The sequence below is a fragment of the Pinus tabuliformis genome, chromosome 4_2, assembly GCF_031772625.1.
Source record: "Pinus tabuliformis cultivar Carrire ecotype Pingquan chromosome 4_2, CPIR1, whole genome shotgun sequence".
In the NCBI taxonomy this organism is placed as follows: Eukaryota; Viridiplantae; Streptophyta; class Pinopsida; order Pinales; family Pinaceae; genus Pinus; species Pinus tabuliformis.
The window spans coordinates 377,897,380-377,922,521 of record NC_142304.1 but is presented as its reverse complement, the minus strand read 5'-3'; positions in this window follow the sequence as shown (position 1 = coordinate 377,922,521).

Sequence of the window (25,142 nt, the reverse complement as noted above, 5' to 3'; positions counted from 1 at the left end):
CCTGCAAATTGCGATAGCTTTGTAAGGTTGTCTGATGGATCAATGGGGGTTTCTTTCCACACTACCTCCATTGGCTCACTTCCAAGATTTGTTGCTGCCGATACATCCAATTTTCTTTTTTTCTTTTCCCTTTTACTACAACCTTATGTCTAGGGCTGTAGAATATGTCCAGTGGCGGTATTTCTTCAACCTTCAAAAGAATTTCAAAAGTTGGGTGTGTTGGGATGACTTCAATATCTTGAGTACTTACAATTTCTTGTATTGTCGCTTCTGGATTTACAACCTATTGAGTGTGTAGTGGAGTCTAGAATCCAGAAGTCCCTTCAAGATTGGTCTCTGTTTGGAGCTTTTTATTAAATTTCTCCCACTCTTGTTCCAGATTGATGACTGGAATCTTTTCTATTTCAACCTGTGGTGAACTAATCTCCATGTGCTCTTCAGTTGAGACCTTCTTGGTCATTTCTTCAAGATTTTCCTCTGTGTCCTGTTCAGGGTGTTCCTTGGGGCTTCCTTATTTATTCTCAAATTAGTGTTTAGAGTCTTCTGAACCTTGAACTGACTTTTCTTATGATTCCTCATCAGAATTGTGCTTGGAACTCTCCTCCAGAATTACATTGGGAGTAGTTTCTCTTTCTTCTTCGATTTGTAATAGGTGCAAAGGGACCTGTTCGAGCCTTTTATTTCTGTATATGTGGAATTATTTGAGGTCCTATGGGTCTAGCTTTAATGACACTAAATGCAAAACCCATGAAAATGTCTCAGCTTGCTCAAAGAAATCATAAAACTCACCATCTTCATGAATGAACTGCTTGATTTTGACCATAGCAATGAAACTCTTAGCGATCTTGTTGGGGTCATATTGTCTGCTTAGCATGGTAGCTAGGTTTAGAGCCATGGTGTTCTATATTTTTTTGGATGCATGCCAGAGATCATGCAACGCGAAAGTGCCATGTTGCTATGGGAAGGTTGGCCATATGGATTTCTTCTGCTCTTTAAGGGTTTTGGTTATACCATCACCCATTGTCTGATAAGAAATCTCTCGTGCCAGTAGTTTATCTGGAACATAATATGGGAGAACATGGGGAGTTGTAATACTCCTGAAAACTTTGATATAAGTGAACAATTCCTCACCAAACCATCTTGCCACTGGCAAGATGTCTATCTTTGCTTCCTTTGAAAGCCTGGGGGCTTTCTTATTAAAAATGGTTTAATAAATAGGCAGCGTGACGCCATGACAAATCTTATAAAAATGGGAGCCAAACTATGATTCCCACAATATTTTATGATAAACATGGATGGGTGTAGGATCCTTTAAAGTCCATTTCCAGCCCATGTTTGGAAAATGTGAGCAAAAACATATAGCATCCATGACATAAGCACTCATGTAAAAGGGAGGGATAACCCGAGTGGAGACAATTTTATTACGCTTGTATTCTCTAATGGCCATGGCTAAATTATTCGACAAAATAGTACTCCAGTTCAAAATGATAGCATTTACAGTTGCATCAATCAAGGGAACCTATTCGATGGAAAACTTGGTGGTATCAAATTTTCTGAATAGCCTACACAACATTGCCGCTGTAAAATTGTGTGGGGCTGACAGAGGTGCAATGGGGTGCATACCAATTTTCTCCCGTCTAAACTTGTTGGAGCTAGACCTCCAATTCTGCATAACATCCATTGGATATTCATTCTTTTTGGAAAAATGCTTGATAAAATCTTTGTCATAGATCTTCTGTGGCTACGGTAGATGGTACATTTGGCTCAAATTGTCTAATTTGAATGATCCCATAACGTCTTTCCTGGAGTTTCTGAATGTTCTATCCGAAACATCCACTTCATCAATAATCCATCTTACCATATCTGTGTATGGTAAGATTTTCGGTCTTGCAGCAATCCTGTGTAGGAAAGAGCATGTTGCTTCAAAGTAAGAAGCGTCGGATGAATCCGTGGCATCTGCTGTTGCCTTAGTTTATAGGGGCCTTGGGTTTTATTCCTCTAGTAAATTGTACATCGCCTCCCAAGATGTAATCCCACCACCTTTGTTACAAGTGGTATTAGAGAATAGTGATTGCATGTCTGACTGCTCAGGCGTAGTAGCATCTATCTTCTCTTTTCATTTCTTAACCATTTTTGTGAGTGTTGTGTTCTTCGAAGACTTCATGAAATTCAAGCAAATGGAGAAAACATGATAAAAATGCAAGGCGGTAAATGTAAGCAAAAATACAATTAGCACAATAAATTTTGAAATCACGTAAGGATGGAGCTTTTATTTCAAACACGAATAAGAAAGATATCTATCATCTGGAGTTGTTAAATGAATAAATGTCTTTAAACCTCATTAACTATGCATTAAAGCTTACACAAGATTTTCTTTATGTCTTATCAAAATATCGCATCGCATGTTTCAAAATGATATTTCTGATTGGTTTGAATTAGGTGTGATATTGATTCTTGCGATTGCGATGAATCACAATATCGCAAATCGCAAAGCACAAAGATCGCAAATCGCAAATCACAAAATTCGCAAATCGAGAAGATTGCAAATCACAATATCGGAGATTATGAGTAGAGCAATTCAAAGTTGCTTTACCTTTTGCCTTTTTGAGTGTTTCCTTTATGCGGTGGCTTATTTCATTAAATAGACATTTACGATATGGTGAACCCGAATGTAATTTTATAATAGTTTCAATAGTCCCTCGGGTCCAAATCACATTGGCTTTCACATTTTCTTGTGGTTTGTATGTTTTGTGTTTTTTACAAAAGTCATGATGCAATTGTGATAAATATTTTAAAGAATAGTTTAAGCCTTAAGTATTATAAAAAGTTAAATTCTATGTTTAATTCTTTTAAGGGGGTTTCTCTTATCGCATCTCGTGGATCGTGCCTCATCATTAACCTTAGTTAGCTCAGATCTTGCGATTTGCGATAAAACGGGATTCCTAATCATGAATTGATTTGGTTTGATATCTTAGTTTATCCAAAGTTTCATTATAAATGGTTTCAAAAAAGAATGCTCTTATTTGCTAAGTTTTTTGATTTTTTTTAAAATGATCCCCATTTATTAATACAATACTATCTATTAATATAATAGATGGGGTTTTTTGCACTGTACAATAGATCTTTGCCCCATCTATGTTGGTTAAACGCAGGAAGGTTGTTGAACGGTTAGATCTGAACATGATAGGTTATCAGGGTGCCCTACCCCAACTAGATTTGAATACATATGATTGGGCAAGGTGAAGAAATGATGTATCATCCATGGCTTCATCGATTCTGTACATATTGTCGAGGCCTTGCTTTAATTCGAAAAGAGTAGAAAAAATTGTGTTAGAACTTAGTACATTTCTTTATAAGTCTGATATCACGCCGTGATATATAATATCCCATGGAAACTGAAATCTCAGTCAGGATCTAAGGATTGATTTCATTGTTGAGGGACAATTCCAAAGGAATAATAATGATAATAGTAGTAAATGTATTATTGAAGGATAACGTATGCATTATGAATGTGAGTATCAGGTTTGTCTTCTGCAACGAAGTACGTAGAAGTTCCATGTTTAGTTAGTGTCTTCATGATGCTATTTTTCAGGAAAAGATAGCATAAATTGCAATAAACAAAATACTAATACCAAATTGTGAGATCTACATAATTATCAGCACACAAAATGCTCAAGCATAATATTTCATAAGGAAAAAGGGATGGAGATGCCTAATTTGTTGCCATACAACATGTCACTTTTAGAAGAGAGTTTAAAGGTTTTTGTTTTCAATAAATTAATTTATTTATTTTTGGGTTGAGAGTACCATGTTTAATTCAACATTTTGAAAAAGTTTTGGAGCATTATGATTATATAACCCGGAAAAAAATATTTAATAAAAATATAAGATTATAAGGGAGATCTTAGTAGAGATGTTATTGTATTAAATGTATACAAATTTACCTGGTGGGAAGGAGCACAAAAAGAACACTACACTGTCATCAAAGAAGAATACTCTAGAGAAAACTCTGAATCACAAGAAAGAAACAACTCTCAAGACAAGCAGGGAGAAAGCCCTGCCCAGCAACAAAAAAGTGAACTCGACAACCCCTCAAGCATCAACAATTATGGGGATTCGGAAACCACACAAATTAAATCTTTATTTAACACCAAAGCAGATCTCCTAGACCAAACTTCTTCTCCATCTATCTTCTAGAGGACGAACACAATAGATCGCGAAGCTAAGACACCAATGTCCCAAGAACCAGAAGAGATGAAGGAGCTGCAAGATACAGGAAGTTGGAAGACCGTAGACAAAAAAAAGAAATCTACAATATCAATCTCGCCAAGAAAGACGAGGAGCCAAACAATTAAAAACTAAAAAAATTATAGGTCCGATAAACCAATTTGGTCTCAGTGGACCTTAACCACTATCATCATCATCATCATCATAAAAGTATTTCCTATATTGTTATGAAATTAATGTAGTTTATAACTATTACAATAAGGAAATAAAAATATCTAACTATTTGTATTGTAAAAGAATAAAAAAATTTATGTAATAGATAAAAATATTAGAAAAGATAATGCATTGCAACTTAATATTTTTTTATTAATTCTATTATGTATATAGTTAACCATTTTAATTTTAATATTTTTAAAATAAATTTAAAATAAATTAATGAGAAAATATGGTAAAGAAAGGAAAAGCGAAAATGTTTAAAATAAGTTATTCTATAAAGTTGTTGTTAAAAATAAGTTTAGTTTATTAGAGATTTAAACATTTGATTTGTGTTTGCTATTAATTATTTTGTCTATATATATTAAATTTTAAATTTATGCTTATGTACCATTTTAATATTTGATTAAGATATTTTCAAAGTTTAAGAATACTCGTTATCATATCTATATAAATTGAATTGTTGGTAAATGCAATTCAGAATAAATATCAAAACACTAATTTTACTAGACTTTTTTTTGCTATCATAAAAATTAACTAAATTATAATTTTATTTTAAATTATTATTATTAGTACTAATTATAAAAATAATTAATTGTGCCGATAAGTGCTCAACGATCTAGTTAAAAAGAGATGTATACATGTAATGTAAGGAAGTACATGTCAATGTTTTTTAAATGTCTGGATATATATATATATATAACTTCATATTCATACGTTTGTAAAATGTAAGGCACTGAGGTACCAATTTGATCGAAGAAATTGATTTGTCTATAATTTAAAGTGAACATACAATTTTTTATTTAACATGTTATTTCTTTATATATGAGACTAGATCCACCTTAACCTCAAATCTATCAACCATTGAGAATGATTAAATCTCTCACGGTGTAATGGTTGAGGAGAGGTTTGCACCTCAAGAGATTTGATCCCTCACGACGATTAATAGATAAGAGGTTAAAATGAATCTAGGCCGATTTCACTCATGTCACCCAAAGAAAGTTTGTTGAACATCTAATTATTCTATTCATTTTAAATATGCTAAATATGTCTAAGATTAATATGGTCATTTTGATTTTAAATTTTCTCAATTACCTTAGTTTGTTGAGATTACAGAGACTGCTAATAACTTGAATGATGAAATAAATTTTTTGAATGCAAAGTGACAATGTAATAGTGTTGAATGATAGAACACATGAATAATAAGAATGTAGTCAATTGCAAATAGTCTGCCTTGTGATAAATATCAAACTATTTAGCCTACTATTCTTATTATCACACCTGTTAGTTTTTCCATATTTTTCATATAGATCATATGAAAACGATTGAAATCAAAGAACATTCAAATCTTTAACTAGAGCAACTCTAGTAGACATCATACCTCATCCCTCTTGCTCTCTAATATTAATAGTAGATTTCTCCAAGTCAATCATTTTAACTTATGGAGTGTCAAACCCCAAGTAAGTTTCAATGGTAGTTGTTTTCTATTACCTTGTTTGAATGCAAAGTCACTAACAATTTTGAATGACGGAAAATGGCAATAAAGATATGAGAAGGTGGATGAATGGAAGAAGTCTGGTGACTAGAGTACCTAAGTATTTGAATTTTCTCATAAGATTATATGAAATTTCTTAAACTATTTGTATATTTTATTTATGCATAGTTAAACTCAATCCATATATGTTTCAGGAGAAGACCTCCAAGGGTAGGCTTTCAAAACAAAATGCCACACATCAGAGTGGCTAGAAACTTGATTTGTACCTTTGTAAGTATATTTAATATGTGAAATGATATTTTTATTTTATTTTATAGAAAAAAGTAAATGATTGCATATTAATTAGTTTAACTAGTCCATGTGCCATGTTTTGGCAGGAGGACAAATATGGTCATCATCCAACAAACTTCGAAAATAACATGTTACAAAACAAAATGTGGATCGACTTTGTTATCTGAATGGAGAATGAGGTATCAATCATTCACGTTCAATAATTTACTTGGATATTATTATGTTTATATGTCAATTTAAATTTCTAGCAACACAAAGTAGAGGAAGCATACCCTTGTTTGCCATATTTAGCCAATGAAAAATGTTGTGCATTCTAATTGTAAAATTGGTTGGAAGATGGTTGGAACATACTAGGATAAATTCCATCCTCCTAGGGTAATATATTGGTGGGATGTTGCCCACCATATTGATGGAATATTTCTTGTTACCACAAAATCTAGTAGGGCCTAATGAAGGGAAAACCTCAGGGGAAACTACTAGACTAAGTGACAACAATGGGAAAATGACCCACTATCACTTTAGTGAATTTCCCCTGCTCTTTATGGACTTTCACCAATGGGAGGAGTCCCGGGACTGTGCTACCAAAATCAGGGTTTTCTAATTAGTGCCCTTCTTGAAGCTATAAGCCATTTGGGGAGATCCATGGGACTATAATTGAGGATTAAACCCCACATTTAAGGTGAAGGAACAAGACTACAGTCAATACCTTTCATTCTTCCCAATCACCCCACAATCTATAATGTCCCCAATTTCAATTTTTCCATCTAAGGAGGTCAACGAAGTTTTTTTTAGTGGTGCTAAGAATAGCATAATTTTGAAATTTATGCATTGGAGGCAATTTTGATATGAGAGGCATGAGGACTTAGGATAATAGGATAAATTTAAGCCTTAGTGGAAAATGGGGACCACAAAAAGGAGGAAATTTTACCCTTGGAGATAATTTGCACTTGTGGAGGAAGAGAGACAAAGGAAAGGGGGGGCGCAAGTTAGTGGCAAATGGGCCCACCAAGAGAAAGAGGGACAACTTATATAAATAAGGAAAGGAGGCCTTCATTTGGTATATTTTGACAATCTAACTTGAACGCAAGTTTTCTTGAGTTGTTTAGCCAAGTAAACTAGTGTTGTTTAGCACAAGGAATTCTTAAGCGGGAATTGCATCCTCTCTTTCAGTGGATTTTGAGTGCCACCCTATGAGGGAATTTCTGAGCTTAGTGGGAAGGAATTTCACTAGATTTCATGGGACAACTCAACTCATTCTTCATCTAGTTTGACCTTCTAGGAGGACATGGGAGAAAAATCGTACCACTGAGCTGAGGGAGTTTTAAGGGGTATTTTTGATCGGAGGATTTAGGAGAAATTTCACTAAGGGTGTACAAGAAATTGTGGAAAATTTTAGGGCTAGAAGTTATTGTTCTAGGGAGAGCTAAATTCACCATTTTGGGCCTATGCATAAGTGTCACTGGGCAAAGTTCATGGGTTGGATTATTCTCTCTTGTACCGGATTTGAGAAGAGATTTCTCTCAGTTCTTCCAGAGGGAAATTATAGAGCCATTCTACAATTGATTGAGAACGGATAAGTAACATATTCAACAGTTGTAATTTGTGGGGGGAAAAGTTCCTACCTAGGAGGGTGTAGCACCAAATTTGGGTAATTCCGAGAGGTCGAAATTAACCCAAATCCTTTTTTGGTTTTGTTGGAATAGCCTCGAAGAGTATACTCATAATTTTTCATAATTGTTGGAGGAGTGTTGGTGCCCCAAACAACATAATTATTTGGCAGCCAGTTGGGAGGAGTGAGCTTAAATTTTGGGTGCTGGCTGGTCGGTAAAATTTGTCCAAACCCTTCTTGAGGTTTTCTAAATTTGTGGCGGAGAGCCCAAAATTAATTTGGCATAATTTTAAGAGTAGTTTTGGAGGTTCAAACAAGTGTTTCTTCCCGCTAGTAGTTGCAGAAACTCCATGGCCAATGAAATACATTGAGGAGAAGTATTTCCTTTGCATTCAGATAACATTTTTCTCACCTAGGATTGTCTAGCTTGCTTTGGCAAGCTCAGGTGCACACATTCCATGCGTTGTACACATTTCTATGTAATATAATGAATCATTTTTGCACAATTCTAGTGGAATTTATGGTTGTTTAATTATTGTTTAAATATCTCTATGTTGTATGTTTATTTTTCTTTGTTTATCACTATTATTTCCTTTTTGGAACATTACAATGATATCAAAGCATGATCTTGGCCAGTTGTGGGGAGGCTAGCAAGATCATGGAGGAGTTGATGAGGTAGAGCCAACAATTGGTGAGGCAGAACCAACAAATCCTAGAGGATATACAACAAATGATACATAACTAGGGGAGAAGCCAAGTACATGCATGCACATTGCAGCCATACAACACCCATATCTATGGCAAGTCTAGCTGCCCTAACATGCCTCGTTTCCTGGATGAATGGTATGCAGAGAATTATAGTTCAAGGGTTGGATCATCATGTAGAAAAGGGTAGTTAGAGGGTGAGACCCGAAGGAAATTTTGCTGGTGAGACTTGGTTTTAGACATCAGGAGCCTGATGAGGATGTTGAGCATGAGGCTGAGGGAACGCAGGGTTGTGAGGAGCACATAGATACACACAATATGACATACGGGCCACCCTTGTGGGAATTTCCTTTCAGCCCCGATTGACACATTGGTGGAGACAGTTGGGCACACACCCATAGGACCATCCATTGATGAGGTGCTAGTAGGTACAGAGGTTATATGAATCTGCATGTGGGGCATGAGGATACATGGCTATATGCAATAGCATGTGGGGTTGCACTACAGACAGAGAGAGTGCTGCTAGCAAAGAGGCTATTTGACAAAAGCATTAAGCATGCCATTGAGGGGGACATACCCAGGTTTGGAGAACGGTTCAATCATGGGGCTGGTCAAGAGTGTCCACATGGGTTCTCAAGCATACCCGCCAGAGCCTAGGCATCTCTCACTTATTAGCCTTGCAGGAAGTTGAGGGGAGCCTTATTATGTTCGATCGAGGCCTACATTATGGGTAGTGGGACTTAGGAGACTTACTTGAGATGACTCTATGAGATTTAGTGCATCAGGGGCTTGATAGGGATTTCTTGATGGAGGAGTAGGGTCGTTACGTGAGTTGGCAGCCACAGGCTATAGATGATATGATCTTCTTAGGGGTGGTATACCGTTCATCTTTGAGCCCGCACTTGGGGAGATGATCATGGGGGATACATGTGCCTCTACTTCAGTAGGGCTTGTTGGTATCTTATATGTGTAGGGGATACCATGTATAACTGAGGTAGTTTTCTAGTGGGTATCTGGGATTCAAACATTATATTGGCACATTAATGAGGGTGCAGATAGAAGACTTAGTGGTGATGATTGGCAAGTTTTCTTGAGTTGTTTAACCAAGTAAACCAATGTTGTTTAGAATAAGGAATTCCCAAGAGGGAATTCTAGCCTCTCTTTTGATGGACTTCGAGTGTTACCCTTAGAGGGAATTTATGAGCTTAGTGGGAAGGAATTTCACTGGAGTTCATGGGACAACTTAGGTCATTCTTCAGCCAGTTCGAACTTCCAAGAGGATGCAGGAGAAAAATCGTACGACTAAGCTGAGGTAGTTTCAAGGGGTATTTTTGGCTGGAGGATTTAGGAGAAATTTCACTAAGGGTGGACCAGAAATTGTAGAGAATTTTAGGGCTGGAAGTTTTTTGTTTAGGGAGAGCCAAATTCATCATTTTGGGCCTATGCAAAAGTGTCACTGGGCAAAATTTGTGGCCTGGATTATTCTCTCATGTACTAGATTTGAGAAGATATTTATCCTAGTTCTTCCATAGGGAAATTATAGGCTCATTCTATAGTTGATTGAGGAGGGATAAGTGACATATTCAGTAGTTGTATTTTGTGGGGGACGTAGTTTCTTCCTGGGGTAGCACCAAATTTGGGTAATTCCGGGAGGTCAGAATTAGCCCAAATCCTTTCTGGGTTTTGTTGAAATAGCCTTGAGGAGTATACTTGTAATTTTGCAGAATAATTGGAGGACTGTTGGCGCCCCAAAGAACATAATTATTTGGCATCCAGTTGGGAGGAGTGAGCTTAAATTTTATGTCCCGAATGGTCGGTAAAATTTTTCCAAACCCTTCTTGGGTTTTTTTGGGTTTGTTGTGGAGAGCCCAAAATTAATTTGGCATAATTTTATGAGTAGTTTTGGAGGCTAAAATAGGGGTTTCTTCCAACTAGTAGTTGTAGAAATTCCAGGGCCAGCACAGTAAACTGAGGAGAAGTCTTTCCTTTGCATTCATACAACATTTTTCTCACCTTTTATTTTCTAGCTTACTTTGGAAAGCCCAAGCACACACATTCTATGCATTGTACACATTTCTCTTTAATATAATGGCTCATTTTTGGTGTAGTTCTGGTGCAATTTATGGTGTTTAATTGTTGTTTAAATATCTCTGTGGTGTATGTGTATTTTTCTTTGTTGATCACTGTTATTTCTTTTTTGGAACATTACACAATCCATTCCTAAACTGTCGAAGAAGAAATAGTCATAAGCACCCCATTACACAATGAAAAACATACCTTTATTATTGTAATGCCCACCTTCAAAAACATGCTCTCTACAGATGGGAGATGGGACATACGACTACCTCAAGGAGTGGAGATCAAATGGAACAATACATCGACTACACTAGTTGCTTCCAGGGGTTACTGGCTGCAAACTAAAGACATATATGGGAGAAAAATTCTCCTATGAGGTCACTCAATGTTGGTGGGTAATATTTCCCAACATTTGTGTTGTCACCCTAAAGACAGTTCCTGGCTGAAAGGGAACCAATGCCTAGGACATCCACAAAATTGTTTTGAAACTTTTAAAGGACTGTTAAAATTTTATTAAAATGTGGCCAGAGGTGATATGTTCCCTTGTGTAACAAAACTTAATCTTGGATATGAATCTTTATGCCTAAATTGGCCTTATATTAGCAATACTTTAATTATTTTTCTAGAAAGGAGAAGTGATAAGAGGCTAGGGTTTATAACTTGGGCCCTTTAATAGAATCAAAATTTAAAACTCTGAGATGAACGTATGAATGATTTAGATTAATAAGGGAAGTGCAGAAGCATTGGAGAGCCTATTAAGATGTCTATGAACAAAACATACATGTAGTCACTATAACTACTAAAGTTACATAAAATAATTCTGTAACTTGCTCAAGTAAATCTGCTACGATCATACACATGCTTCAAAGAAGGAAAACGAATATGGAAAACACATATGAGAAACAACAGATACTAAAATGTACTAATACATACTAGAATCAACCTGGTGACTTTTATTATTATCTCCAAGGAAGCCAAATTGACTAACAAGTACTCAAAATGCCAAAATTATGAACCCTTTTCCAGTGGTTCTCATGTCTTTTAGATATTACATCAAAATAAGTTACAAAGGTAGCTATCAAAACATCCATAACTAATTAACTATTTGTAACTAAAAAGTCTTTTATAACATTAAAAAATGAAATTTTCTCATTTTCGAGAAGCCTGATAACTACTGGAACATTGACTTTGAGTATTGGTATTTAGTTCTGCCATTTAAACTTCAACTTCAGTAGGAGTAATAAAACTTTCACACTTCTTCCAAAGTGCTTCATCTAGGAGTTTTCACTAGATAATTTTAGAATGCAACTTTCAAATTTGAAAGCTTTGTATAATTAGGTTTTGCAAAATATAGTGTCTTCATCAGCCAAAGAAGTTGGAAGTCCCTCTACAAATATATCACTACAGTTCTTCCCTTTAGAATTGAAGTGTTTTAATGTGTTGTATCTACTCTACTTTTAACAGCCACTAGTTCCTTTTCAAATAGTTCCTAAGAAATCATATTTCCTTGTTAGTCCCAACAACTAGTAGACCAGCTCTACTCCTTTGGTCAAATTTGGAATCAAACAAAGATATTGACTTTTGAACCTCCTTTAATTTATTCTTAGAATAAAGATAAAGTAGGTTTTTCTCATTCATTTCACTAATTTGTAGAATTACTCCAACTCTATTTTTTATATCTAATGCCCTTAGTTTAGTTGAAGATTTTCCATTTAAATATTTGATCATCTTTTTAGCCTTCGTTACTTCTTTCTGTACAATTTTTTTGCATGCATCAATGATTAATTCAGACCCATTCATCATAATCTCCTATTGAGAAACTATATGAATATACTCCCATATAGAATGGACCTCCTAGATGATATCATCTCAAACAATTTGTGTATCTTCAATTAGAGAGATATTGCCCTACAATTTGGTTTTTAACTCATTGTTCTCATCTCATGTTTCCTTGTTTTTTATGGTCAACAGATCATTGTTTTGTTTTGTTGAATTTAGCTACCTCTCCTTGATATCAAGTTGTTCCTTTACCTAAGTTAGGTTGTCCTGATTTTTCTTTAGTTCAACCTCTGAAATTCTGAGTTCTACCATAACTTTTGTAAGCTTCTCTATGGGACTCACTTGGGACCACAATAGTGCAAACATGGCTTTCAATTGATTGTTGTAAGCCCTCCACTTGTTCCTGCAAAATAACAATTTCTTTTGTTTCTATGCACGAACTCTTTCATCAACGCTTCTCTTTCTTAACCTGGTCTAGTTCAACTTTTTGAGTGTGCTCAATCCCAAGCATTTTCAAATTCTTCCTTAATTACTACATCTCATATTTTGTGTTTTGCAACAGGGTTTTGGTAGCTCCCTATTTTCTGGATCTATTCCTAATTTAACAACTAGCTTCTTATAGTATTCATTTTAAATATGCAGTGCTCTAGAATTTTCCTTTTCTTTCTTGAGCTTATTTGAAACTTTCTCCAAAAGATTTTATTCTTTACTTTCTATCCAAGATATTTTTCTTAGGTCACTATATAACATTTCCCCTGCTTGTCTATGCAAATTAATCTTGTCATACAGTGGGATGCCATCTACATTTATGGATAGATATCATGTTTTAAAATAAGGTCCTGAAGGAGACTGAACAATTAGATGCACAAGGGAAAATTTTAATTGGTTCTTTTCTAAATCCATATTAGAGAGTATTCTTTTTTGATAAGTTGGAGTTGCTTGTGCTACTACCTGAGTTGCCATGTTGCTTCTCACGTTATGACTTCTTTCTTTAATCTATTGATAATTCCTCTATAACACTTCTGTAGTGGAGAGAGTTTCTTCAATTGATAATTCTTCCAAATCAGTAGAAACATAGGAGGAGGTATATCACTCTAGGTTTCCCAACTACCTTTGAAAACCTGGTTGATTTGAGTGTCCCTCTATTAATTTAACTTGTACCTCTGCTTCTTCTTCTCTTTGAACCTTTGGTCTCTTTTGCAATTGTGAGTATTCTATCACAACATCAATTTGTTCAGGTATATTTCTCTTCAAGCTATTCTCCCTCACTACAAGGGTTTGAACATATGTTCTTTGCTGCATTTTTATTCCTTCCCATGTTTCTTGATTTTCCATTTTCTCAAGTTTTGGCTTGCTTTCATGAATATAAGGGGTAGAATTGATTTCCCCTCTTTTATTTGAAATTATATGATGAGGGTCATATTTCCACTTCTCTTTTTTATCAAACCCAAACTCCTTCATAATTTATTCAACTTGCATAAGGGCTTGTTTGCTATTTATAATGAATGGGCCAACAATTATTTATAACTTAAAAATATACCCTTTGCGTGTAGGAACAAAATGAACTTGGTCAACTTTAGATTCTGCCTTATAAATTCAAGGGAAATTAGCTTCATAGGAAAAACCATTGGCAAACTATATGGTGGTTCTTTAGCCCCGTATAGTCTTATCTCAGTGTAATCTTCAAAAATATACTAGTCCCCCACTCTAGTGTCCTTTCTGAAATGCAACAACTCTTTTGCTTCAAGAAAAACCCTTATAGGATACTGATTGTTCAAAATAGTATATAAATTGGCCATGAATGATTCCATGTGATAAGAAAATCCCTTATTGTTTTCCTTCTTCCTAAAAATACTAGTCCATTCAATCACAAATTTCATTTGACTCTTTGAATCCCACATATTCAAACCCAAATGGAAAAACTTATGAGCATGTACATATAAGAAAATATATATTGGGACAAAGGGATATCTAAAATAAGAATAAATATGATAATTCTGAAATTGAAAAATGATAGATTTGGCTAGGTAAGAAGAGATATCAAAAACAATATCTAATTTCAGCATCAAACTCAAAAACCCCAAGACTTGTTCACTTACTATCCTAGTATCACCTTCTCCCAAAAGAGAAAAATTATGACTAAGACATGTTGTGCAACTTAAAAAATAAGGATATTGGATGATTCAATACAAGTGGAGGAATTTGGGAATTTTGTGGAAGAATGAGTTTAAACAAACCTTTGTTATTCTCTTTAGAAAGATGTTTATAAGTGAGGAGTAAGGACTCATCTGAAAATATCTTGGGATTCTAGACTATATGAAAATTAAAATATTTGTGTACTAGCTCTGAAGTGACCTCAAAAATAGTCTCCTCTAAATAAGACATAACAAAATTCCTCTATGGGACAAGGGAAGACACTTACCAACAAAAAAATTCAGGGAAATTATAGCTATGTGGTACAATTACATGATAGAGGCTAGTTTGGACGACTCAGAAAAGACTATCTGAGTCACTAGAATGATCAAGAATGTCTTTTCAAATATCCAAAAGGTCGAAGGAGAAACAAGAATCATATACTTCAGCTTCTTTGTCCATAAGGGGTGTACGAAAAGGTGACATAGAGATTTCAAGTTTTTGGTTGATTTCAGGCTTTTCTCCATGTTTACAATTTGAAATAAAGGGCAAGGAAGGAATTTGGAATTATGAGTTACCCAGTAACCGAAGACAATGAAGAGCCAAATTCTGATGTGGAATCGACAACATACACTCTGGATGCTAGTCACTGTAACTCTACAACTAGAGGACAAAGAAGATAACAAGTGGGATGACCTTTTATCTTTTTTTGTAGTAAGTAGGAAATATGAAAAATATTGATGACTTAAGGGGTATGGAAGGGTGATATAGATGTATAAGAGATGATGTGGAGTGGTGAGGTGGATTGATGATGTGTAAGGGCCCACTCGCTTGCCTGTCTTGCTTGACGAGTACATGAGGTGCCACAAACTTTCGATGTATGGTGTTCATAAAAAGCATTAACCATTTCCAAGGGGTCCCCATAGTGGTTTAGGAAAATCAGAGGGTACCTATAAAAATGAATCATGGCCATTTATTTGGAGATGGTATGTTTATCCATCCTAGTTTTGATGATTCCTCATCCCATAACATTTTATTTCTTTAACATGCTAGAAAGCCTTTGATCCCTTAGGCTGATTCCAATGAGTGACAATCCAACCCAAAACTTGTGTGCGCTTTAATTTCCAATTAATAAAAGTTTCAGACCCAGTTTTATATAGTTTAAGGTTGTGCTTTTTAACCTGAAAGGTTAGGCATGTATACAAAATATTAATAAAACTTTTGAAAAGGTATTGTTGTATAAAAATTTTCCTAGTCCTTACATCCAAAGCCTTTATATATATATATATATATATATATATATATATATATATATATATATATATATATATATATATCTATATATATATATATATATATATGTATATATGTATTATATATATATATATATATATATATATGTATGTATATATGTATATATACATATATATATAATACATATATATGTATGTATATATATGTATATATGTATATATTTATATATATATATAGATACACATATATATATACATATATATATATATATATATATATATATATATATATATACATATACATACATATACATACATATACATATATATATATATATGTATATGTATATGTATGTATATATATGTATCTATATATATATAGATACATATATATACATACATATATATACATACATATACATATACATACATATATATATATATATATATATATATATATATATATATATATATATATATATATATATATATATATATATATATATCTATTGTATGAAAAGTAAAAAGTAACCTTTGACTAAAACACCTTGCATTAAATAACTAGGGTCCTTGAATTATTTACCCTTCCAACTCTTCATTCTTCTTCATTTGGGATTCCATCTAAATATCAATGTAGACCATGGCCTTATGCAGGCCTTCTAATTGACTAGCTAGACGTCTTATCTACTTCCTTATCCCATGCATCTTGTCACATTAACATCCTCTAGGAGGAGGATAGATAGCCATGGCATGATTGTATCTAGAAATTTCCAAAATCCAGGACTCCAAATATTTCCAGAATTAAGACTACTGCCACACTAGAAAAGAAAAAACAAGAGGATTGGAGGGACAAATAATTTTTTAGTATTTCAAAAGACCAATCAATGCAAGAGTCACTTTAAAATCCAAATAGAAATCAAAAAACTAAAATTACAAACCTATCGATACTTTCATTAAGGAAAATAGGTTCATTACCATCCTTAGGTGACCAACAATTTTGCCTCTCTCTCCCCATATAGATGTTTAATTTTATGGACTAGATTTGAAAACCATATATTTATTGCACTTTTCAACATTTACTGAAGTATATTCATCATTAACCATTAACCAATAAAGTAATAACAATGTTAATTTTCTTAGGGCTAGAAGTCTCTACTGTAGATAATTTCATTTTAAAACACTTTCAACATTTTCACATTGCATTCACTTGATATCATCATAAGAAATTATGTAGAGAGAACATTAGCAACAATAATGTAGTGGAAAAATCATGTATGTCATGATATATTTGTCATAGGTATGTCATGCTATCTTTGTCATTGGGCTCAACATATCTCCTTCATATCTCTGTCATAATATTTTCTCATGTCACATATAATAAGGCCTAAGGAGGTCATTGCAATACCCAAGAACTGAGAACCATTAGGGCATTGTTAAACCACAAGACTGATGCCCATTAAGTTGTTGTTACACCACAAGAATGAGGCCCATTAAGTTGTTGTTACACCACAAGATCGAGGCCCATTAGGGCGCTGTCGTGTTATCACAGATAAGAAGGCACAAGGAGGCCACCATGATACCCAAGAACTGAGGCCCATTAGGGTGCTGATACACCAAAATACTGATGCCCATTAGGGTGTTGTTACACCACAATAGTGAAGTACAATTTCACAAACCATAGGATGGAATGATCACTATATCACTACCAAATAATTACAAGTACTGGTGTGCATTTATTTGAGGCACAAAACCCCTACCTTTTACCTTATTAAATCCATGCAATTTAGAGTATGCTTGAACAAAAAAAAGTATATGTGAAAAATTAAAAATATTTCATTGTATTATTGTTACTTATGAGTAAAAAAATACTCTCCAAGTTGAATAATTCAATTTGGCCTTGAAATGAAGGCTGGGTGTGCATTTTTGTGAAGTAGTCCAAAATTTCCTTGCTTCACTAAAATGCATGCCAAAGCTTCATTTCTTGGCCAATATGATTGATTCAAATTTGTTACTATTCAATTAGTGATTACTGGACCAGGTGTGCATTTATTTGAGGCACACAATCCATGCATTTTACCTTATAAAATCAATCCAATTTGGAGTATTCATGCACAATAAAAATTTATTGAGGATGATTTATTGTCAAGCGATATTTAATGAGGATGTACTTCATGTTATGTGATAAGGCATGTTCTCCACATATTTCAAAGTTCTCTTAGCTCATGTATAAATAGGAATAGACTTCTAATTTGTAAATCATAATACGTTGGTGTTGTTGTCATATTTTTTATACATATTTTTTATTTTTTAACATAGAGTAGGGGCAACATACCCTTGTTTTCCACATTAAGCCAATGAAAAATGTTGTACATTCTAATTGTATAATTGGTTGGAAGATAGTTGGAACATGATAGGATAAATGGCATCCTCGTAGGGTAATATATGGGAAAAATCTTGTCCACCATATCGATGCAATGTTTCCCACCATACCTTGCATTAAATAACTAGGATCCTTGAATTATTTATCCTAATTCCATTTCTTCATTCTTATTCATTTAGGATTCCATTTGGGTACTAATGTAGGCCATGGCCTTATGAAAGCCTTCCAATTGACTGACTAGGTGTCTCATATCCTTATCTGATTCATCTTGTCACTATAAAACCCTCTAGAAAGAGGATAGCTTGCCATGGCATGATTTTATCTAGGAATTTCCAAAATCGAAGAATCCAAGTATTGCCAAAATTAAGACTACCAGCTCACAAGAAAAATAAAACAACAAGAGGATTGGAGGAACAAAACCTTTTTTAGTATTTCACAAGACCAATCAACTCAATAATCACTTTAACATCTTAATGGAAATAGAAAACTAAAATTACAAAGCTATCCATATTTTCAATAGGGAAAATAGGTTCATTACCATCCATAGGTGACCTATAATTTTGCCTCTCTCTCCCCATACAGATGTTTAATTTTATGGACCATATTTGAAAACCATATAATTTTTTTCACTTTTCAACATATTCTCAAGTATATTCATCATTAACCATTAACCAATAGAGTACTAACAATGTTAATTTTCTCAGGGCTATAATTCTCTACTGTAGATAATTACATTTTAAAACATTTTCACATTGCATTCACTCCATATCATCATAAGAATTCATGTAGAGAAACCATTAGCAATAACAATGTAGTGGAACAATAATAGGTCTATCATGATATCTCTATCATAGGGCTCAACATATATCCATTTTCATACCCAATAATTGAGGCCCATTAGGGTGTTTTTACACCACAATAAAAAAAATGTGGCTTGTCCTTGAGTCTCTTAGTCCTTCTTTTATCCCCATGGATTCAGTAACCCTTGTCCTTATTGACGTTGTATTCTTTCTCCTAGTATAATAGGTGCAGGGGTAAAGAAAGAAACTGGTTGTCGTAGAGCTCTTTGAACATACTAGAAGGGGTTAGCCACATTCCCCCCTCCCCATAGCAGTTCTATTAGAAAGAGAAACATGTGGCACCATTGTTGCTCTGTGTCCGGGTCCCATGCCTATCCCTAACCATTTCTTTCTTCTCTCTACTATACTTGCTCCTTGCTTTGGCAGGTAGTGGCAAGGATTTGGTCTTCATGCATTTTTCAATATACTTCGAGGTTAATAGGGAGGGATGGCTCAAAAATTTTCAACTAGCCATCGCGTTTCCTCAAAGTGATTCCAGCTCCTTCTACCTACTAGAACAAGGATTTTTCTTGATTCAAGGTAACAGTTAGGGATAAGGTCCCCATGTCCTACCATTAAGCAAGGGGGCATAATCTCGTCCTATTACTACAACTCCTGGAGTGGGAACTGTCTCAACACCATTCTTCCATATGGACTCGCAAAGTCTCCCTTCAAGGGGTTTCAGGCTAGACTTACTAGTGAGACTATAGCATGACGTGAGAACCATCTCTCTAAGAAGAGGGGGCCCTCCCTGGTCATGGCCACTTGTCGCAACTTAACCACCTCCCATGAACAAAATCTCCTTTCTATATCTACCGCTTTTGGCTCTTATAACACAATCTCTTCTTCCAAAACTACATCACCTTACCATGGCCACTCTCTAAGGCCCCTTCTCTCATCATTTCCTCCATCTCTTTCAATTATCCTTCACCGCCCTCTGTGATCTCCCTTGTACTCCTTGGTTTTGGTGCCATTCTTGTGCTCCTTCTCATGGTTCCAACTTAAACTGCCCTCATCTCCTCTAATCCTCTATTAATCTAAGACTTCCTTTCACCAATTCTTTCATTCCTCAATGATCCCTTGGGTGGTATTTTATAATATTTCACACTTCTTTCTCCTTCATCATGGTTGCTTGTGGCCTTGACTCTGCCGTTATATTTTTTTGATCCAAATCACTTTGAGTCTACACAAAATTGGTTTATAATCTTCCTTCATATCAACTTGATAAAATGGTTCACATGTTCTACCTATCGCACCCCAACCAAACTCATCTTATTTTATCTTTTTTGCCTCAATATTAGCCTCGTTAATGTTCACTTCCTCAAAATTCCATGATTTAATTTGAAAACTCGCATGCTTTCTTCTGCAGCAAAATTTTGATTAAGAAATCCACCCAACCACTTTCTTTCGCTTCAATGAAGATTACAATGTAGGGAATGAATACTTTGGTGCAACTCCCATCATGTGGTCTTGACCTTCACCTGAGTTTCTAAGCCTTCACATGTTAAAGTACTCCGTCATTGGTGCTACTGGTCCAAAATATTATGATTCCCACACTTAATTTTGTTGAATATTTTTCATTCAAATACTTAATTATCTTTTTGGCTTTGAGTTATTCTTTTTGTGTGCGTTTCTTACATAGATCAATGCTCATTTTTATCCTCTTATGACAATTTTCGAATATATTCACAATACAACAAAATTCTTGAATAATGTCATCAAAAATAATTTTTCAGGCCTCGATTAAAGAAATATTACCTTTCAGCTTGCTTTTAAACTATTTGATTTCATCTTGAGCTACCTTATACTTACTGGTAAGCTTATTGTAATTTCATTTGCTATGTGTTAGGTAATTTAATTGATGGTTAGATTACTTCATTAATTGTCAAGCAAGGTTCATGTACTTGTGAAGTGCATGGGCACAATATATGCTAGGAGTTCTATTTTTTATTTTAAAATATGAAATTGATTTAATATAAATGGAACTAGATTAACTCAAAGAATTCCTATGCACATGTTATTTCCATCAAAATTACTCTTTTAAAATCAAATCAAACTTCAAGGAAAAATCAATTGGAAATTCTAATAATCAAACTTAATCAAAACTTAATCTACTGCAATAGGAATTAAAAATTTCTCTATTTGAACTAAATTGGAAGATATATTCTAGTGGGAAGAATTGAAATTTTAATTCTAGTTGCAGAAAATTGAAATATTATTCTAAATTCTCTTGCAAATAAAAATTTCTATTCTATTCAATATAAGAGGAAATCTTAATCTAATTACTTTAGAAAAATAGCAATCTAAAATGTAACTTTGAAGGATTACAAATGTGCGTAGTTGTGATTATAATTGATATGTCCATTACTAATGAAATCGAAATAAAAACAACTGAATAAAACAAACTATGAAAAGGAAATATTTTTGTCTTTTATGAGTGCTCAACCTATTCAAACTATTGAAGGTTAAACCAGAAATCAATGAACAAAATACCAATCGAAAACATTAACTAATTGCAATGAAGAAGAGACTATTCATGAAATAAGTTAAGATTAACATAACCAAATACTAAACTAACTTACAACTCTCTAGGGGGGCCTCCTGTTGAGTGCAAGCATGAGATCAACTATCAAACTATTCACCCACGCATTGATCACCAAAGGAATAGAGTAATTTGTATTAAATGCCAAAATCTTGAATAGAAAATGATTACAAGTTTAAAAAGAGTAATGATGTCTATTACTTCTCCTCGGGACCCTTTATAATCCTCTAATAAATAACACTCATAAGAGTTATAAGACGAGAAACAAGTTTTTATTTTGACAACTAAGAAATTAAAATTGAAATCAAAATCTTTCTTCTTATGATTTGCTAATGGAAGAGTAAATCATGAGGGTATTCAAATTTGACATATCATAACTTATGATTCCAAATTCGTCTTGTCCAACTCCATGCTCACTTGATAATTCCAGGATCCTCCTTAAAATCTCATGCAAAGTTGGAGCATTACAACTAGAGTTGACTTCTGGTTTGACCATTAGATCTCTCGAACCAGGTGAATTTCCAAATCCTTGTGATAGGTGGAATTCCATATGTCATTCATTTTCCATCTACCTATATCCTTTATCCATTATTAGTCATGTTAGAATCTGTCTCACCATGGATGTAGCTATAAAATATTTGGTTAGTTGCAAAATGAGTGCAATTCGATAGCTATAGGAATATTTTGATTAAACTTCATAAAGAAAAAAGAGATTATAAACCATGAATGATTGAAACCTTTATGATGATTATGCATATCTGAGGTGACCTCTCAACTTGGAATGTAGCAAAAGTAACATGAAAAGGATAGAAAGGAAAGTAAAAGGGTTATAAAAAAAATACAATTCTTGACTTTAACATTCCTCCACACCGGGGGTTTTGCATGTCCTCATGCATCAAAAATTAAAATTTTCCAATTGTTTAATTCACTGTATTATCTTTGAAGCTTGGATAAGGACATCCAATCTAGTTCTTTCATTTTTTTCTTGACATTTAATTCTAGTCTCAATTTCCTCATTAAAATCTTGCTTTGCAACCCTCTAAATTTGTTTCTAAGGAACCTGTTATTGGCTTTGAGTTTCTTGTTTTTCTTATAACAGTGGCACAAATGCAAAAGTATATTATCATTTTGAGTCCTCAAGATTTCATTATGTACTTTTATTGCCTCATGCTCATGTTTGAGATACTTGTTCAATATTTCTAACTCACACATATCCTATTTTGAAGCATCTTCAATCTTGTATTATTTTTTAGGAATATCATTAGTCAAAGGATATTATTCATTGAAAGAATATTCATATTTATTTTGGAGATGGGAATTTACCTTTTGTTGTGCTCTTTTCACTAGTGATTCTACATAATCATAGATATACTATTGAACTTGATTGATTTTGGGTGTCTTCCTTATTGGACTTGGAGTCTGATAAAATGGTGATGTTCTAGCTTCTTCATTCATGCTATGATCTCCTTCATGGAGGTCAACTATCTTAGGTGACTGCATGCTTAAATGATTAGAAATGTATTTTCTACTTCTTAGATTTACTTCTGATATCTCTACCTTTTGGATGATTTTTCTCTTGCTTATGTTCCTCTGTTCCTTGTCCACTAGTTCTACTTCTTTTGTTTCTTCAGACTATTCGACACTTATGTTGTCTTTATTCCTTCTAATATCTTCTTTTTCATTTTTATGTTTAATCATCTCCAAGACAAATGGGAGTATAATCTTTAGGTACCTTTGGTCAGGTTTCTGTTTCCTCTGCTTCATTAATAGTCAAACCCTCTTCTTAATGAATTTAGGATTAGGGTTTGAAACTATTATGCACCAACTCCTAGTTTTTGTAACTATTTCTTCCTCTTGAGCTTCTACAAAATCATTTCAGAACAAAAAAATTTGCTAATTATCTCCCTGGCCTTCAGATGTGATTCAATGAGAATTCTAATTAGCCCATGGTGATATAGGGCACTATCAAGTTTTTTAGACTCTCGTTGTACACTAGAAGCCATTTTCTTGAGACTGCAGAGTAAGAAGTATAGTAAATTTAATTCATTTCCATCAATTAAGTGCAATAAGAGCCAAACATGGTAGAAAAAAATGGTTCCATGTATCCCCTCACAATTTAATAATTTTTTAATGATTAGCAACAAATATCTCCACTTAGTTTTTAATGCGGTCACTGGTATCCCATTATTGAAAAAAGAAGTATCCATACCTGGGTATCAAAGGAATATTCCCATTCTTTTTCTTTTATTTTCCTATTTTTGAACCATCTCTCTCCATTCTTAGGTAAGTCTGTTGCTTATGCTAATATGGACTCTGTAAGTATGAGTTTAATGTCGCCATTACCCCCCTCTACTCCAACAAAAGATCATGAAAATGATTTTGTAACCTCTTTATCGTGCCCATCAAAATTATCAGATAAATCGAGCCAACCCACCTGCTGTAATTGATTTTTGACCCATGTATATGCCTGAAGGAATTTTACTATGTTGGGTTCTAATCTAACAATGATGCCCATGATGAGGGAGGAGTGTCGATCTTCAATTGTTTCTCTTGACAATGGTGGAGGAGGTAATAGAAATATGGTCAATAAGGCTGGATGGTTTGATTATTTGAAGTGAAGGTGAAATAGGTTTCTTATGGCGGTGTTCGATTCATAGTTAAATTTCTCCTTTTATGTTAATGATTTCCATGATCCTTAGATCTAATTTTATAAGATCGATAGAATTTGGGCGATTTTGGAGGTTCTGATGTGACAGTTTGAGAAATGATGACAGTGCAAGGTTATAACAGGTACGATTGTAGAGGTATAATGTAAGGGAGTGTTAGAAGTTCTACGATTTGTTTAATTTTTATAGTATATGTATCATGATCATTCAATGAGTTTAAAAATATAATTCTCTTAAATGAAACATAATCTAAAATGCTACTTTCATGCCTTAGCACATGCCTTTTTGAAATTTGATATATTTTCCTTTGCTGTAGGTTATAGAATTTAAAGTTAGCTGAAAAATTTCACTGATTCATTAGCTTTTCCTTTTAAGAATTTATATTGCTAATGGAGTGGGATATTATTGCTACTGTTTCTTGATGAAATTTGAAGAAAACTAGGCCTCAAAATTTTTGCTTTAGACATGTAAATTTATTAGAAAAAGAAGGGTAACAAGAAAGTGGGTGTTATGAAACCAGCTCAAGAAAAGATAGAAAATATAGATCAAAGCCTTAGAATTCAGCCTCTTCGAGTGGGCAACCTCCTTTACATTACATAAATGAATAATTCTTGGATGATTCAAATGACAAAACCTCCTTTCTATATATAGGAGTCTAAGCAGTCACAATATAACCCAGCCAACCTAACAATAATAATATAAAGCCACAAAAATAACAATAGAGGGATTCTATGGGGCACAGTAATAACAATATGGGGATAATAGGGGCACAACAATATTAATAAGGGATGCAACTACAATATTAATGGGGTAATCACTAGTATTATAGGGACCCAACATGCCCCTCTCCTTTAAAAGAGCGTTGTCCTCAATGCTTGAGTAGTTCTGGATGCTTCTGTATAAAATTCTCATCCTCCCATGTGGAATCTTCAGC